General features: G+C 46.5%; 1 protein-coding gene and 1 long non-coding RNA gene across 3 annotated transcripts in view; both read right to left on the bottom strand.

The window, feature by feature from the left end:
- RNF185 (ring finger protein 185) overlaps positions 1–2252 on the bottom strand; it is a 39659-nt gene extending 37407 nt beyond the window's left edge. The window contains exon 1 of one of the 2 annotated variants that reach the window (XM_059408858.1): positions 2161–2252. The gene's annotated coding sequence lies outside the window, so the exon portion shown is untranslated. The remainder of the gene's footprint in view (positions 1–2160) is intronic. The other variant, XM_059408856.1, reaches the window with a different exon arrangement.
- A 7957-nt stretch (positions 2253–10209) lies between these two features.
- LOC132023852 (uncharacterized) lies at positions 10210–16160 on the bottom strand. The gene is made up of 3 exons (XR_009406074.1): positions 16104–16160; positions 13706–13917; positions 10210–10676 (listed from the first exon to the last, which is right to left on the bottom strand). It is a non-coding gene; the product is annotated as an uncharacterized LOC132023852 (long non-coding RNA).
- Positions 16161–17614: the final 1454 nt, after the last annotated feature.

Genomic DNA, 17614 nt, shown 5'->3' with positions numbered 1-17614 from the left:
ATTAGGGAGGATGAACTGGCAGGCAAGGCAAATCCCTAGGATGACTGGTTTTAAATGCTGGATGAAAAGTTAGCCGACAGATTGCAAAAATTCTCTCATTAGATATAAGAGCTATATAATACATTGGTGGAGAGAGGATTAAAGAGGGATTTATGATCCGGGCAGGAAAGGCTGGCCTGAACAACCCTGAGGGGCCCTTCTCGACAAAGGTTCCTCAATTCTGTGATCCAAAGAGTTCACTGGCTTCTCCCAATCAAACACAGTCTCTCTCTCTCTCTTTTTAAAGATTTTATTTATTTGAAAGAGAAAGAGAGATCATGAGCAGAGGGCAGAAGAAGTAGACTCCCCGCTGAGCAAGGAGCCCAATGCGGGACTTGATCCCAGGAGCCTAGGATCAAGACCTGAGCCCAAGGCAGATGCTTGACTGACTCAGCCACTCAGGCGCCCTCAAACACAAAGTCTTTAACAGCATTTCCAAGTTACTCTAAGAACATAAGCTACAAACCAATGGGGTGGGGTACCTCCTTAGTTATTCAACAACACTTAAGGAGCCCTTATCAGATGGGCCATTCCAAAGTCCCTGAAAAAAAAAAAAATGGTGCAGGGGCACCTGGGTGGCTCAGTGGGTTAAAACCTCTGCCTTCAGCTTGGGTCATGATCCCAGACTCCCGGGATAGAGCCCCACATCGGGCTCTCTGCTCAGCAGGGAGCTTGCTTCCTCCTCTCTCTGCCTGCCTCTCTGCCTACTTGTGATCTGTCTGTCAAATAAATAAATAAAATCTTTTAAAAAATAAAATTAAGCCACCTGGGTGGCTCAGTGGGTTAAAGCCTCTGCCTTCAGCTCAGGTCATGATACCAGGGTCCTGGGATCGAGCCCCACATTGGGCTCTCTGCTCAGCGGGGAGCCTGCTTCCCCCTCTCTCTCTCTGCCTGCCTCTCTGCCTACTTGTGATCTCTGTCTGTCAAATAAATAAATAAAATCTTTAAAAAAATTAAATTAAAAAAAAAAAAGATGGGGATAGATTACATTAAATCAGACCACTGGCCTTACTTCTAGAAAATGTAGGCTGGCTCGGGGGGAGGGGGGGGGGATGAAGGTGTCAAGAAAAGAGGGCAGAAAATATAAGTCAGTCAGCACCAGAAAGGTTGAAAGAGTTACTTAGAATCAGACATTTCAGGTTGGAAAGGACCTCCATCTAGTATCTATATACCTCCTTTAACCGCAAGCTCATTACTTTTGGAGCCAATCCATTCCATTGCTGGTCACCTCTGACCAGCATTAAGTTCTTCAATTAAACCAAGAGAATCCGCCTACTGGTCTGAGCTCTGCCACTTTCAACCCCAAAGATAAAAAGTGAAGCCCTCTTCACCATAACAACTGTTCTCCGTTTTTAAAGACAGTTTCCTTCCACTCTTCTTTTCTGGGCTAAACATCCCAATTCTTTCAAAGATCCAGAGACGGCTCCAGCTTCCTCAAAGCAAAGAATACGGATATCTAGTACTCACAGCAGGAAAGCACTTCAAATCAGTGCCCTTCAAACATCAGTGTGTACAGGACCCCCGAGGTGTTATGTTCAAAACGTTCCCAGGTTCCGACCCAGATTCTAAATCAGAAGTCTTATTTGAGAACGGCGCTGAAAGCATGCACCTCGAGACATTTCAAAAAAGACCAGTATAAGAACCATATTTTAGGCACACTGCCCTGTTTTACAAACGAGGAAACGGAGGCGCAACAAAGGGAATGGATTGGGCCCATAACGCACAACTGGCTGTATGCCGCGAAGTCTCTCGGCTCTCTCACTCCCAAGCCCAACTGTGCAAAATCATTTAAAGCACATCCACCTGAGAAGGCTGTCTCGAGCCGGGGACAGAAAGTGAGTTAGAGTGAGTTCCTGCCCGGAAAGGAGAGCTCGTGGCTGTCTTTTTCCTTCTCGGGGCCTCAGTTTCCCAAAACTATAACCACAGGATAAAAGACCACAACCCCGACTGCACCTCTTTTCTGGGGCGAGGGTCCCAAGCAGAGCGGGGGTTGTTGTCTCTGCGCCGCCGGGCCAGGTGTCTCAGCCTGTGGGCCCGGTTAAGGCAGAAGTAAGGCAGAAACCCTGCCCGCGTCCCTCAACTTCGACAGCCGCTAAACTACCACCCGAGCCCATCACGTACCTGCCTCTGTTCAGCGAACACCGCTGAAGCCAACCCAGCTTATCCGTCCGTCCCTGCCACTCTGTCCCTTCAGGCTGTCGGGTAAGAACTGCGATGACTCCTACGCAGACTCCGGTCACCTGACACAAAGCCGCCCCTCTCCGAGGACTTCCGGCCATAACCGGAAAAGGTTGGTCCGCTGCGCGGGTCTCCCGCCCAGGTCAGGGGCCCTAAGGTTCCGCCTGAGGGCAGGAAGCGGAGAAACAGGGGCTGGTAGGCAGCTTTTTCAAAGAGCCTGAGTCAGGGCAGGGAAAGTACCAGCTAAGCTTGGAACATCGTGTTGAACCGAAATGTAAGGATGATGGGAATCAGAATGATGAGAACGTGTTAAAAGACACAGGAACTAACTTGAAGGAGAGATACCACTGACCAATTAGGGGCAATCTGAGCATCAAAATACATGATGATAGTGACAGAGTGTAACTAATGAAATAAAATGGTAACCCACGAGTCTGTGCTGATATAAATAAAGAAGTAAATAGATAAGGAGAAGGGAAAACCCCTCCTTTTAGTAGAATCCCAACTAACAAAACTGATGGAGTTACAAAAACAATAATGAATGGTAGAACTAGAGGAATAGGGTAATTACACATTAAAAGTGTCTCCCATAAATTTATTGATTACGAAATGAAAATGGTAATTTTACAGAGGTATAACCTCGAGCAAGTGAATCAAAGTGATCCGAATTATAGGTCAAGTAAAGATCATGGTCCTTCCAATAAGACGCACTGATAAGGATACAACATCTTTTCTGTGATATTTCTATCAAAAATGTATAACCCATATCTCACATGGAAACATGAAATAATCCCAAATCGAGGGCACTCCACAAAATAACTGTCAGTATTATGAAAGTCAGAGATAGGCTGAGGAGCTATCCTGATTTAAAAGAGATTAAAGAGGCATGACAACAAAATGTGGTGTGTGATTCTAAATTGCATTCTAGAGGGGAAATGGGAAGCAGAATAGGTGTGATGTACAATATTGGGATAAGTGACAAATTTGAATATGGATTGTGGACTAGTTCCTAATGTCTATTGTATCAATGTTAAATTTTCTAAATTTGATCACTCTATTGTGGCTTTGTTAAGAGAATGCCCTTGTTCTTGGGAAATACCGAAGTATTTTGGAGCTAAAAGGGCACAACTTAATTTTGGATTACTCAGAGAAAATTGCATGTATGTGGGGAGGCATGATTAAGCAAATGAGGTGAAATATTAAAGAGTAGTGAATCTAGGTAAAGGGTACATGGGAGTTCCTTATATACTTTTTGCAACTTTTATTTAAGTTACTAAAATTATCGCCTAAATGCGGGAGTTCCTGGGTTTTAGCCAATTTACTTATTTATCTATCAAACATTTGTTTGTATTAGGGACTGGCAATAAGAGACAAGACAAGATCTTTGTTTTCATGCCTTGTGGGAAAAATATTGAACACATGATCACAAAACTAACAGACTACTTATCCTGAAAATAACAATAGTTAACATTTGCTGAGCTCTAACTAAGCACACTCCACACAATAGTTTATTTGACCCTCACAGCAGTCCTTTGAATGGCTTTGGTGGTTTTCTCCATTTTACAAATGGGTAAAGGAAAACTTTTTAAAGTTTACACAATGTTATCATTTAATTAAAAATTTCCAGGGATGCCTGGGTGGCTCAGTTGCTTAAGTCTCTGCTTTCAGCTTGGGTGGTGATCCCAGAGTCCTGGGATCGAGTCTTGCATCAGGCTCCTTGCTCAGTGGGAAGCCTGCTTCTCCCTCTGCCTGCTGCTCCCCCTGCTTGTGCTCTCTCTCTGACAAATAATAAATAAAATCTTTTTAAAGAATTTCCAAATTACATACTGATAGGTGGTGGAGATGCAATTTGCACCCAGATAGTTGTTCTCTGGAGTTTTTGACATTTTCATTATTTCATTAATTCAACAAATATTTATTAACTGTCTGCAATTATCCCAAGGACTATAGGAGAGGTTGAGTCAGAGTAGGTGGTGAAGGTAGTAGATGAAATAAACTCATAGATGAAATTCTTTGTCTGCTTGTCTTCTTTTCAGGTTTCTATGAACAGAGAGTAACACAGGAAATGTTTTCAACCACACAAACCTGGATCTGGGTTCAGGCTCTGAGAAAAATAAAAGCAGTCCCTAGTATCCAGGAGCTGGCCTGGCACATACTGGTAGGCCTTGGTGTTCTCCTGTTGAACATACACCCTCCCCCAAATTACTTAATCCAAGCCCAAATCCTAAATGTCCTTTCCAACCCTCTGTTACTGAGATATCCCATCATACCTTGTGTTTTGCATCGTCCACTTTGTGATAACAAGTAATAAAACCAACCTATCCAACCACAGATATGTTCCTGGTGGTCTTTGACTGGAGGGCATTGAAAATTCCCATGCTCACCAACTATATGAATTTAGATGAGCCGTTTCACTTACAGAAACCTCTATCTCCTCATTCATTTAATGGGGAAATTTATTTCTTCAGAAGATTATTTTGAGTATGTAGAACAGGCTTAGCACTGAATGAGCTCTGTATACTTAAAAAAAAAATTCCTGCTTGAGCTAATTCCTTTGAAAAAGCCAGAGTACCATCATTATAAAACAACATGGGAGCATCAGCTTCAATTAAGACAAAGTTGTCAATTACATTCTCCTTTGATGTTTTTGCTGGTTTCATCAGGCAGACCAAAGGCAGGAGTTCAACTTTTCCTTTGTCAGAAATAAGGTCATTCTCATGGTCTCTTCTGGAAAGCAATAATCACATTCCTGAAACTTTAATATTAGGGAACCAGCACTGTTTATTTCTTCATGTTCTTGTTATTAAAGACATTCTCAAGAAATAGCAGAATTGAAACTACCAAACTTGGAAGCACTTCAGTTTAAAAAATATATCAAGTAATATCTTCTCTGTTTTACCACACTAAGGCACTTATAGACCACAAAAACACACTGTTGGTGATGTTTGCATGTATTCTCCTATAACCCAGCCTGGATTTAATATGATTTAATGCTTACAACAAATTATAATGAATAAAAAATATTCATTCCAGTGGGAAAGATTAAAATAAATAGAAATGCTCCGATTTCTTCTTCTGCTTGCTCTGAGCATCCCAAGGACTCTCATTTTAACAGCTCTAACCTTTCTCCTGCCCCCTTCCTTCCCCTCCCCTTCCTCTTCTGATATTAGTGCTAAAATTAATACTAATGCTGGCAGCTAATAGTTTGAATGTTTATTAAGGTGCTACACACTGTGCTAAGGGTTTTATGCAATTTAATCCTCACCCCTGAATCATGAAGCAAGTATTACTACATACGAGGATCTAGAGACCCAGAGAAGTTAAGCAACATGCCCAGTGCCACACAGCTGGTAAAACTCACACTCAAGATTGGAATCCGCCTACAAAACCAGCACTTGTTGAAATGTTGCTTCACTACCCTGGGCCTGAGAGTAGGGTCTATGAAGGGACGGAAGGAGAGATGGGGCTGGAGAGGAAGGAAAGGGCTGGGGCATGCGTGGTTGGAATCTATGCAGAGGCATTCAGATCTTCTCCAGGGTACAGAGGAGAGGGTGGAGATGAGGAGCCCAAAACAAGTAAGAGGCCCCTGCAGAGCCTCAGAGGGAGCAGGAATATCAGTCAAGGAGTTTGAAGGGCCGGGAAGGTTGAATAGTGGGAAAACGCAAGTAATTGAAGTAATTGGGGATGAGAAAGCTATGATTAAGGACTTGAGGCCTCAGATGTGTATCTTCCAGTTGAGGAGAGGCAAGAAGTCTGGTAGACCTTCTGGCTTCTTGGATCAGTTGAGGCTCACAGGCCCTTGCCCTTCTCTGAGCCTCCGTTTTCTCTTCTGTTCAATGCAGGTGGAAAATATTCCAGGATCCTAGGAACCAGCCCAACTCTGGTGGATGGCATCACTTTTTACTCTAGTCTCCTCACCTGACATGGGGGAGAATATTCCCTGGGCCTGGCCCACCCCCACCCTCACCCTTCACCCTAGGCTGGAGTCGGCCTCCCCTCATGGGTACAGGAAGCTCAGAGAGGAAGACCATGTGTGCAGACAGAAGGGAGAAAAGGCCAGAGAAATCATCCCCTAATCCTCCTCAACCCCAACCCTTAAACCAAGGAGCTGGCAGGTTAGGAACATGACCTAGTTACCCAACCCACGGCAAATGTGCAAATCCTTGCTGTATGTCCTCGGGCATGTTACTAAGCGCCTGGGCCTTAGGTTTCTTTTGTTCTGTGCCTGGGTCCTAAGGTTAAGATAAAGCTCATTGCACCCCTGCCATTAAGCCTTGTGCCCCAGGACAGCTTAGGGTCTGTTTCTTCTGCTTCCTGTTGGAGCCTGACCTAGGACTCTGCCCTGATGGTGACCTGTTGGCTTCCTAGGTTTGGGTCTGGATAGCATTATTTGTTTAGGGACATGGCCATGAGGTGGTGTCAGAGTTGTATTCTAGAATCTTCTGGGATCCAGATCAGGAACACCTTATTCCAGGGAGATAGGCTCTTTCCAGAGTATTCTGGAATGTTCCCAAAACATGAGGTGTGGAAACCAAGTCTAGAAAACCAAAGAAGGGGAAAACTAGTGAAGGAGAGGAAAATCTGAAGGCACTAAGAAATCCTGGGGTCCAAGCCCTGGGCAGTGTAGGGAGGAGGGGCCCTCACTGGGCAGCCCATCTCTGCCTTCCACCTCCAGAAGCCTAGGAAGAAAAGGTAGAATGTTCACTTAGGGCCCACTATGTGCCAGGCTTTATGGGGAGTCCTTTTAAAATATTTTTTCTCAGTGAATCCTCTTAATAGGTCATTAGGGAAAGAATTATTGACCATTTTACAGAAGAGAAAACTAAAGCTAAGAGAGATAAAAAAAAATGTGGTCAACATCCCACCAGGAAGTAGAGCCAGATTGCATGTTTCAGAGTCCTGGAAGATGAGCTAGAAGTTAGCTCAAATAAAATACATGATATCCAGGTAAGTCTGAATTTCACATCAACAACACATGGGTCACACTTACACTAAAATTTTTTTGTTGTTTATCATAAATTCAGATTTAAATTGGTGACTTTTATTTTTTTCCTAATCTAGCAATCCTAGGTAGAGGAGATGCCCTTAGCCCCTACATGAGAATGGGAAGATCCTAGGACTGTGGAGTCCAGGAGAGAAGTTTGGATGGGACCCATGACCCCTCTCAAGTCTTGGGGACAAGTCCTAGGTACCAAGGCTACCTGATCCCTGCCACCTGCTACCTGAACAGCTCCTGGTTAGTTGTCTCTGGACACTTTCCCAGGGCCTGGGAGCAACAAAGACCTAAAGGGACAAAACCCCTCAGGCTCTCAGCTTTTTCTCACCTTGTACCCCATCTGTTTTCCTTCAACCTCTCCCATTCCAGGAAATTGCCCCACCCTTTGTCCATCCAAGTTCAGGCCAGAACTGGAATTACTCTTTTGTGTTTTCTCAAGACTAGATATAATTTGCACACAAAAAAGGTCAAAGTCTTAAGTGTTCAGCTCCACAAATTTGTACATATGTACACATTCAGGTAATACCCACACAGATGTGTGTGTGCAATACAGTGGCTTTTGACCTCATGGAATCCAAATTGAGACATACGTTAAGTGTAAAATACGCACCAGATTTTAAAGACTTAGTATGAGGAAAAGAATGTGAAATAGGTCATTGATAATTTTAGAATATTGACTACATTTTGAAATAATATTTTATGCATGGATTACATAAACATGGATCATGAGGGGCACCTGGGTGGGTTAAGCCTCTGCCTTCAGTTCAGGTCCTGATCCCAGGGTCCTGGGATTGAGCCCCACATCGGGCTCTCTGCTCAGCGGGGAACCTGCTTTCCCCCTCTCTCTCTGCCTGTCTCTCTGCCTACTTGTGATTTCCATCTGTCAAATAAATAAATAAACTCTTTAAAAAAATGGATCATGAAAATGAATTTCCCTTGTTTCTTCTACTTTTTAAACTGTGACTAGAAAATTCCAAATTATGTTTGTGGCTCACGTTAAGAGTTCTGTTGTCCAGCACTAGTGGACAGAGCGTAATTTATTTACCTGTGAGAAAGAGGTGGACCCGAAGTTCATATTGCCTAACTGGCAGAGTGGGATGGAAAATCAGGTTAGTTTGAACCCTGAAACTGTGGGTGGGTTGAATGAACTGAATGGACTGAAAGGACCTCTTCTAGGACTGAAGTTGACCTCTTCTAGGTTCCTATCTTCTTTGAGACCTAAATCAATCTTCTCTGGGGGCCTAAAGTACACTTGTCGTGTGGGGGCATCAAGAAAGAGGGCTTCCTGGGGTGGGTAATTAAACTGACACATGAAGGATGAGTAGGAATAAGCCAGGTAAGAGAGTGTTTTAGGCAAAGGGAATGGCATATACAAAAGTCTTAAGAGGATCCAGTTATTAAAGAAATAAAAATAGCTCTGTATCACTAGAGTGGAGAAGTGGGAATCTGGTAGGCTTAAATCATGCATGGTATGACAGGCTTCACAACCTGAAGCCCAGGTTGGGTCAGGGGACAGACGTGGTGAGGGCTGTTTTAGAAAGATCAGGCCTGCTGCAATTTGGAGAATCCCTATTCCAAGAGAGAAAACTGAGAGCCAGAGAGGCGAAGGGCTTATCACGGTTCGACAGTGAGTTAGAGGGTAGAGACCAGAGAAGAAGGACCAGGAAGGTGCAAAAAGGGACCAGAAACTTGCAAAGACAGCCTATCTTGTTCGGGCTCTCTATGAGGTGCTGGCCTTGAGTGCCCACTAGATGGTAGCAGAGGCTGCCCCAAACATTGTGGGCTCCGGAAGCGCCTACTCTGCTGAACCCGCAAGCCTTCCTGTTCCCATCTCCCTAGTCTGGGCGTGAGGGGGCTCCTCCCTGGGCCCTCTTGTCCAGACCCAAGAGCAGCAGGAAGAGCCCTGGGTGTCAAGAGGCCCAAAGTCTCGTTCTAGCTCTAACTCCTATCTGTCATTGACTTTGGGCAAATTGACAGATAAAACTGTGCTTGAGGGGCACCTGGGTGGCTGAGTCGGTTAAGTGTCTGCCTTCAGCCTTCAGCTCAGGTTATGATTCCAGGATCCTGGAATCAAGCCCCATGTCGAGCTCTCTGCTCAGGGAGGAGCCTGCTTCACCCTTTCCCTCTCCCTCTACCTGCCATTCTTCCTAGTTCTGTGCGCTCTCTCTCTCCGTCAAGTAAATAAATAAAATCTTTAAAACACAAAACAAGGGATGCCTGGGTGGCTCAGTTGGTTAAGCAGCTGCCTTCGGCTCAGGTCATGATCCCAGCGTCCTGGGATTGAGTCCCACATCGGGCTCCTTGCTAGGCGGGGAGCCTGCTTCTCCCTCTGCCTCTGCCTGCCATTCGTCCGCCTGTGCTCGCCCCCCCCCCCCCCTCTCTGATAAATAAATAAAATTGAAAAAAAAAAACACAAAACAAAACAAAAACTATGCTTGAGAACTTGAGTGCTTGGCTGTAGAAATGGGATATTTATTATTTAGTCTACCAGGGCTTGAGTTCTGCAGTCAGATCCCCCTCTGGTCTCCTGATCCTTCTTTTATGCTCTCCACCACCCTCTCAGTTCTGTTGAGTGAGTTAGAATCCCAAGGTCCCCAAGGTCCTCAAGGGCCAGTCCAACCCAAAGAGCGAAGGGGGGCGGGTATTGTGAGCTATGGTCTCTGAGTTAGAGCCAACAAACAGCCCAGGTTTCATCCTCAGGCAAAGAGCCCTACGTAGATTGAAAAGGTGGATAAGCAGCGGAGCTTTGGGCAAGTCCTATCTCCTCCTTGTGCCTCCACTGTGAAGGGGAATGAAGAGTTGCTGCCCTGCTTATCCTCATCTCACTGCTATGTAGGGTCATCAGATGCAGCAAATAAAAAACACAAGATACCCACTTAAATTAGAATTTCAGGTAACCAAAAAATAATTGCAATGTTGGGAACATAAACTTTTTTTTTAAGATTTTATTTATTTATTTATTTGACAGAGATCACAAGTAGGCAGAGAGGCAGGCAAAGAGGTGGGGGAAGCAGGCTCCCTGCTGAGTGGAGAGCCCTATGTGGGGCTTGATCCCAGGACCCCGAAACCATGACCCGAGCTGAAGGCAGAGGCTTTAAACCCACTGACCCACCCAGGCGCCCCTGGGAACATACACTTAAACTAAAAATTATTCACTGACTTCTGAAATTCAAACGTAACTGGGCATCTCTGTATTTTATCTGACAACCTTACCACTTGGGCTTGGTGAAAATATAAATGTCAAGTGACACCTGAATAGGAGGGTTGTGATTCTTGTCCTCAGTGGCATTCTGTCCCATACCCCGAGGCCCCCTGTGGTCACCACATTGAGTTAGACAGAGCTCTCGGGGCCCATTCTGCTCCCTGTTTCCCAACAGTTCTGGAGGTGGGATCTCATGCCGTATGAACTCACATGGGCTATTCATGACCTGATGTCGGTGAGCTCCTTTCACTCCTTTCACTCCTGGGAAGTGAAAGAAAGAAAGAAAGGGGGGGAGAGAGAGAGAGAGAGAGAGAGAGAGAGAGAGATAAAAGAAGAAGAAGAAGAAGAAGAAGAAGAAGAAGAAGAAGAAGAAGAAGAAGAAGAAGAGGAAGAAGAAGAAGAAGAAGAAGAAGAAGAAGAAGAAGAAGAAGAAGAAGAAGAAAGGAAGGAAAGAAGAAAGAAAAGAAAAGAAAAGGGAAGAAAAGAAAAAGGTAGGCATGAGCATACCAACCGATAGATAATATTATGGGATCCAGCCAAGATAAAAGACTTCCCCTAAGCTGATTAGGGAGGGGAAGTGGAATCAGAGGTTGAACTCAGGGTGTGGGTAAGATCTACTGAACCTCCTGGGACCCAACTGACAGGCTGGAGTCAGTTGGAAGAATGGAAGGAGCCCACATTCTGCAGCCTGGAAACTGGGCATTAAATTAGTCGCCCTGTGATCCTGCCTGGCTCCTGCCTTCAAATCCCTGTCTACTTACCCAAGGCTGTATGTCAGCCACGGAGGTACCTTATATACAATCACATCAGTCCTCATGGTATAGGCACTATTCTCATCCCCATTTTACAAATGAGGCACAAAGAGGCAAAAGGACTTGCCTAAGATCACACAGAAAGTAAGGGAGAAGCTAGGACTCAAATCTGGATCTTTCCTGGACTTATTCTATTCCATTACACTGCTTTTTCCCATCCCAGGCATTGGATACACCTGCAGTTTCTAGGTGGATAAATCAATCTACAAACAATGACAGTTTTATTTTTTCCATTTCAAACTTAACAATTAATATTTCTTTTTTTTTTTAATTGCTGAGAGAGACAGAGCACAAATCGGGGAGAGAGACAGGAGTAGAGGGAGAAGCAGACTCCCTGCTGAGTAGGGAGCCCAATTCAGGGCTTGATTCCACGACCCTGAGATCATGACCTGAGCCAAAGGCAGATGCTTAACCTACTAATCCATCCAGGTGTCCCTGTATTTCTTTTTCTTATGTTATTGCATTGGCTGGGACTTCCAGTAGTATTAATAGTGGGTACCCAAGACATATACCTGAATCCTTCTGTGTTACTTATGTCTTGCTGTGTAATAAATATCTCAAAACAACAAACATTTACCATCACACAGTTTCTGAAAATTAGGGATTAAAGAGTAGCTTCGTTGAGTGGCTCTGGTTCAGGTTCTCACAAGGTTACAGTAAAGATATCTGCCAGATTTCTTCAAAGAAAATATGCAAATGGCCAGTAAGGATGAAAAGATAATCAACATCATTAGCTGAAAAATGTAAGCAAAGCCCATAATGAGATGCCACTTTACACCCACTAAGGATGCCTATAAGATAGACAACAACAAATGTTGGCAAGGATGTGGAGAAATCAGAATTCTCAAACACTGCTGGTGAGAATGTAAAATGGTGTAGCCACTTTGGAAACAGCCTGGCAGTGCTTCAAGTGGTTAAAGATAGAGTTGCCACATAATCTAACAATTCTACTTCTAGGTATGTGCCCAAGAGAAATTAAAACATATGTTAACACAAAAATTTTTACATGAATGTTTGTGGAAACGTTATCCATAGTAACCAAAAAGTGGAAACAATCCAAGGCCCAGCAGCTAATGAATAAATAAACAAAATGGAACTTTCGTATACAATGGAATATTATCCAGTCATAAAAAGGAATGAAGTACTAATACATGCTAACAGAAATGAACCTTGAAAACATCATGCTATGTGGAAGAAGCTAGTCACAAAAGACCATCTATTGTATGATTCCATTTATATGAGATGTACAGAATAGGCAACTCTATAGAGACATGAAATAGATTAGTGGTTAATTAGAGGAAGGGAGGAAGGCAGAATGATTGTTACTTGTTACAGGATTTCTTTTTGAAATGATGAAAATGTTCTGTACTTAAAACCATTAAGTTGGATACCTTCAGTGAGGGAATTGTATGGTATGTGAACAATATCTCAATAAAGCTATTACCAAAGGCAGAGGGCAGGGGAGGTCAGGTGGTGCTGTATTCATCTGAAGGCTTGACTGGGCCTTAAGGATCTGCTTCCTCGTATGGCTGTTGAATGAGCCCTTAGTTCCTCACCATGTGGGCCTTTTTGTAGGCTTGCTTGGGTGTCTTTGAGTGTCTTCATGACGTGTCATCTGGCTCCCCCAGAGAGATTGATACAAGAGGGAGAGCAAGAAGGAAGGAACAATGCCTTTTATCACTGAGTCTCAGAAGGTGCGTCATGTCCACCACATTTTATATATTAGAAACAAGTGACTAAGTACAGCTCACACTGAAGGGGAGAGGAAGTAGCCTCCACCACTCGAAAGGAGGAATATCAGAGAATTCGTGCACGTCTTTAAAACACCACAGCTTCTAATATTGTTCAGTTAGTGGAATAGTTTCCAGGGTCCCTCTGACTCCCCATCTCTCTCTGTCTCTCTTCTACGCATAGTTTAATAAGCTGTTGAATTGAATCTAATGTGTTTCTTCCTATCTACTGAGATGTCTAGTTTTTTTAAAAAGACTTTGTTTATTTGGGAGAGAGTGCACATGTGGGGGAAGGAGCAGAGGGAGAGGGAGAAACAGATTCCCCACTGAGCAGAGAGCCCCATGCAGGGCTCAATTCCAAGACCCTGCATGGTTGGTTAACCAAGTTGGTTAACCAAGTCAGATGGCTAACCAACTGGGCCACCAATGGCCTCTGAGATGTCTAATTTGAAACACTGTTGTTTCTCAGTATTTATTCCCTGAGACCTGGGACTGGGCTTCATTTATGCCACAAATACTTGGGTTTGAATCCCTACCTGGAAATCTTTTTTTTTTTTTTTAATTTTTAAAAAAGATTTTATTTATTTATTTGACAGACTGAGATCACAAATAGGCAGAGAAGCAGGCAGAGAGAGAGGAGGAAGCAGGTTCCCTGCTGAGCAGAGAGCCCCAGGCAGGGCTGGATTCCAGGACTCTGGGCAGAAGGCAGAGGCTTTAACCCACTGACCCAGCCAGGCACCCCTCTTACCTGGAAATCTTATGAGGGATAGTTCTGTACTCAGATTCCTACTCCTCAGCCCTGGAATCTCTGGAAGAAGACTGCCAACTGCGCTTCCTCCCAGCTTTCAGACTCCAACTGCCCGTTGAGTTTCTTCTTCTGATCTGCGGCGGGGGCTGCCCCAGCCAAATGGGCGGATAAATTCCCAGATGTGGCAGGACCAGCTGCAGCAACTTCAGCATCTGTAGCAACATCGGGGTAAATGTCACTGCCCTCCTGGGCAGCCCCCAACCAATGGCAGGGCACAGCCAGGGCACTCGGGCCTGCCTGTGTCTGCCCAGCTGGGGCTCTTCCATGGGCAATCTTTGGCCTAGAGCTCCCTGTTGGCTGGCTGAGATCTGCTCAGACTGGCCCCGAGGTGTGATGGTCTTACCCAGCTCTCCTTCCCTTCTACTCTCTCCTCATAGATGTCAGACTTGCAACAGTTTGAAGGCTTTCCCTGTCCAATCCTGTGTCTTCCCTATCCCCTCTATCTTCCACAGGCATTTCCTCCACCACATCTCTTGCACTTCTAACTCCATTTTGGTGGTGGCTTCCTAGAGGACCCCACTGACACTAAGGCTCCCCTGGGCCACTAGACTCTGCCCCGGCAGAAAATGTGTTCCTTTCCATCTCCTGACTTGAACATGCTCTGTCCCTCCTCCCCTCCTCTCTCTGTTCACGGCTTCTGCCTCTGCCTGGCAGTAGTAGACACTCAACTGTTTTCAAATAAACGCAGAATGTTCTGGAGCTAGGCACTGCCCGCACCATTCTCCCAGCACAGAGAGCTGTGGAGAGACCTCCAGATGGGGGAGGGAATACAAGCTCCAAGGACTCCAGGCAGTGGGGAGGAAGTGCCTGAGATGGGGAGAGGGTAGGGGAGTCAAGAGTCTCCCAGGGTCACAGGAGGTCCTCCTCACAGGCCAAGAAAAATCTGACCTATCTTCTCCCCTGGTCTACTGTGTGGCTCTTGCCAAGTTCCTTCTTTTGTGAAGCCTCACTCCATCCATCTCAACAAAGGGCTGAGAAAGCCCTGCCCTGCCAGTCTCCCGAGGGAGGGGCAGGCATTGTGAGCATTAGATGAGGTCATGGCCTGGGAAGGGCAGGATGCACTGGGTCTTGGGTCTGGGGTCAGGGTGTAGGGGGGGAAAACAGAGAAGGAAGAGAGAAGAATGAAGAGAGAGAAACAGACACGCGCACACACACACACAAACAAGGAAACCATGAGACATAACAAGGGAAGGAATGAGAAAGAGAAGAGGAAGGGAGGAGAGAAACCAGAAGACATTACGAAACAAAAAGAGAGGAAAACAATGAGAGGGAAAACATTAAAAGAGAAACGGGGAAAAAAAGGGAAAGAGTTTGGGGAGAGGACAGGGATACTCAGAGCCAGAGAGTGGAGAAATGAGAGAAGAGAGGGTGGGATGGAGACAGGCAGAGACAGTAACTCAGAGGGAGGGGACAGCAAAACCCGGCACAGACAGACAGAGGTGAGCAAGAGAAAAGGAAAGGAAAGAGAAAATGAGATAGAGAGGGAGGAATGGAGGAGAGAGAGGGAGAGAAAGAAACGAGGAGAATCAGAGCCAGAGAGGGCAAGAGACCAAGAGACCGAAGGATGAGAGAGAAGCCCGGGGAGACAGAGCGGTGAGGACTGATGGACAGAGACAGGGATAAATGATCGGATCCCATGGACCCCAGCCTCTCACCTTCCCTGGCACCCACTGTGCACCCTGCCCAACCCCAGACATGTGGGAATCCAGAGGAAAACTTCATTTCCTCTTCTGTCTGCAGGGCGGGGCCCATCCTATCCTGTCCTGCTGGTTTGACTTCTGGGATCCTTTGTGCCAAGGCCTCTGAGGGGCACTCCAGTGGGAGGCAGGGCTCCGAAGTCTATCCTGTACATTGACTGACGTGGCCACCAGGTGGAATCTGAAGAGGAAAAACCCAGTGACACCTTCCCTCGAGGCCTAGGCAGGCTTCAGCCTGCCTTCCTTTGGGGCCTAGAAAGGAAGAGACCTCAAAGGTCACTTCCATTGTTTTTTTCACTGTACAGAGGAGGAAACCAAGGCTCAGAGAGGGGCAGGGACTAGCATGAAGTCATACAACCAGGTCATGGCCTAGCTGGGACTAGCTCTTGTGGATGCTGTGGTCTGAAAATCTGGGGACTTGCTTTCTCCTGGCTAAACTGTTTCCTGCCCAGGGATGTCCTGAGGTTTTAGCAACAGTGTCTTGGGTGCCAGTCACTGTGCAGAGAGCCTTCCCCAACATCCCGTGAACCGACTACTGTGATTATTCCCATCACACAGATGAGGAGACTGAGGCTCAAAGAAGTTAAGACTTCAAAGCCTGAGGTCCCACAGTGCCGGGACTCAAGTTACATATGTCTGACCTTGAAAGGTGAGTTCCTGCCACCGGACCTCCCAGCCTTCCTGGGTGATGGACTCTGTAGTACAGAAAAGAGGGCAGAGGTGAGTGGCCATTCCTACAACTGGGTAAAGTTACCAGAACATGGTTTCCAAACAATGGAATTCTTTCCAGAGAGACAGTGGTGTCCCTACCTTTGGGAACCCCAGGTCTCCCTACCCTTCCTGCCTCTACTCTTTTTAGTCCACACTCCCTTCCCCTGCTTCTGGAGAGGATTTTGGCTCCTGGGCTATTCCCACCCTCTTTCCCTTTTCATTGTCCCCAGCCATGACCTTCTGAGAGGCAGGAGCTGGCTGGTTCTGAAGCACAGAGATGGGCCTGCACACCCAGCCACCCCTCCTTCCCTCTGCTATGTATAGTAAGCTTCCCTTCCCCAGCTCTACCCACGGCCCTGCCTCACCAGGCCTTGCCCTCCTAGGATGGAGACTGAGAGGGAGGTTGGGGAGCAGTAGGCTGATGGGCTGATGGACAGACAGACAGTCAGATCACTGTCTCTGCCAGCCCTGACCTCCCAGCAAAGCTTTCTGAGAGCCGTGCTTCCAGCCTTGAAGTCCTCCCTCACTGGAGCCTGTCACCTAAAGTTTCCTCCCCCTTGATGATCCTCAGTTTCATCATAATAGCATATGAGCATCCCAGCTTTCCTGGATGGTTGGAAGCTGGGTGATACATTAGCTTTGGGACACAGAAACTCGTGCTGGCAGTAGCCCTTCCCTGACGGAGAGATCATTCTTGTCCTTTGGGAAACGCATGATGCTTGCTGTGTCCCACTGGTGGCTAAGTCCAAGGATGGAGCTGGCTGCAGACTCAGCCCTCTGCCCAGCCCTCCACTCCTCTGGGGACTCCAGTCCGTTCAAGTCCAGAGCATTAGCCCTGTCCTATTCTGTGCTCTCAAGGCCTTCTCTGGCTCTGTTTCCACCATATATCAGACTGGGAGGGTTGCTGCTTGGCCAGGCCTGTGTCTTGGAGTCCCAGGAAGTGGGGTGCCCTGGGGCGCTGTCCCCTGATTATGCCTAGAGGCTTTCTTAGAACCAGCTCTGGGCAGTGGTGTACCCCAGGTGGCCAGGGGATAGCCGCTTCCTTTCCCAGAAGCCTCAGAACCTCCCTGGGAGATGGGGTAGTGGCCACAGGGCCCCAGGCCTCCCTCACCCCCTTCACCTAGGTCTGGCAGAGGCCATGGCTGTCTGCCTACTTCATGGAGGTGGATGTGGCAGCCACCACTGGGGAAAGGGTCTGGGGACGGAGTTCTGGGAGCTTCCTCTGAGCCCCTGAGCTCTCTTCCCTCTCCAGGAAGGTAGAGATCCCCTCCTGGCCCCCTGCCTCACAGCCCAAGGCTTTGGCTCCCACAGTCCCCATCCAGGCGGGGCTGGCAGCAGGTGACTGGATAAGAAAGGCGTGGTGAATGGGGGCGTGGGCCCTGGCAAGTGCACTCCTTGGCCAATCAGCAGCCTGCCCAGCCGGTGGATTCAGTTACAAGTC

The sequence above is a fragment of the Mustela nigripes genome, chromosome 8 (genome assembly GCF_022355385.1).
Source record: "Mustela nigripes isolate SB6536 chromosome 8, MUSNIG.SB6536, whole genome shotgun sequence".
NCBI lineage: Eukaryota > Metazoa > Chordata > Mammalia > Carnivora > Mustelidae > Mustela > Mustela nigripes.
This window is presented reverse-complemented; position numbering and strand designations above follow the sequence as displayed.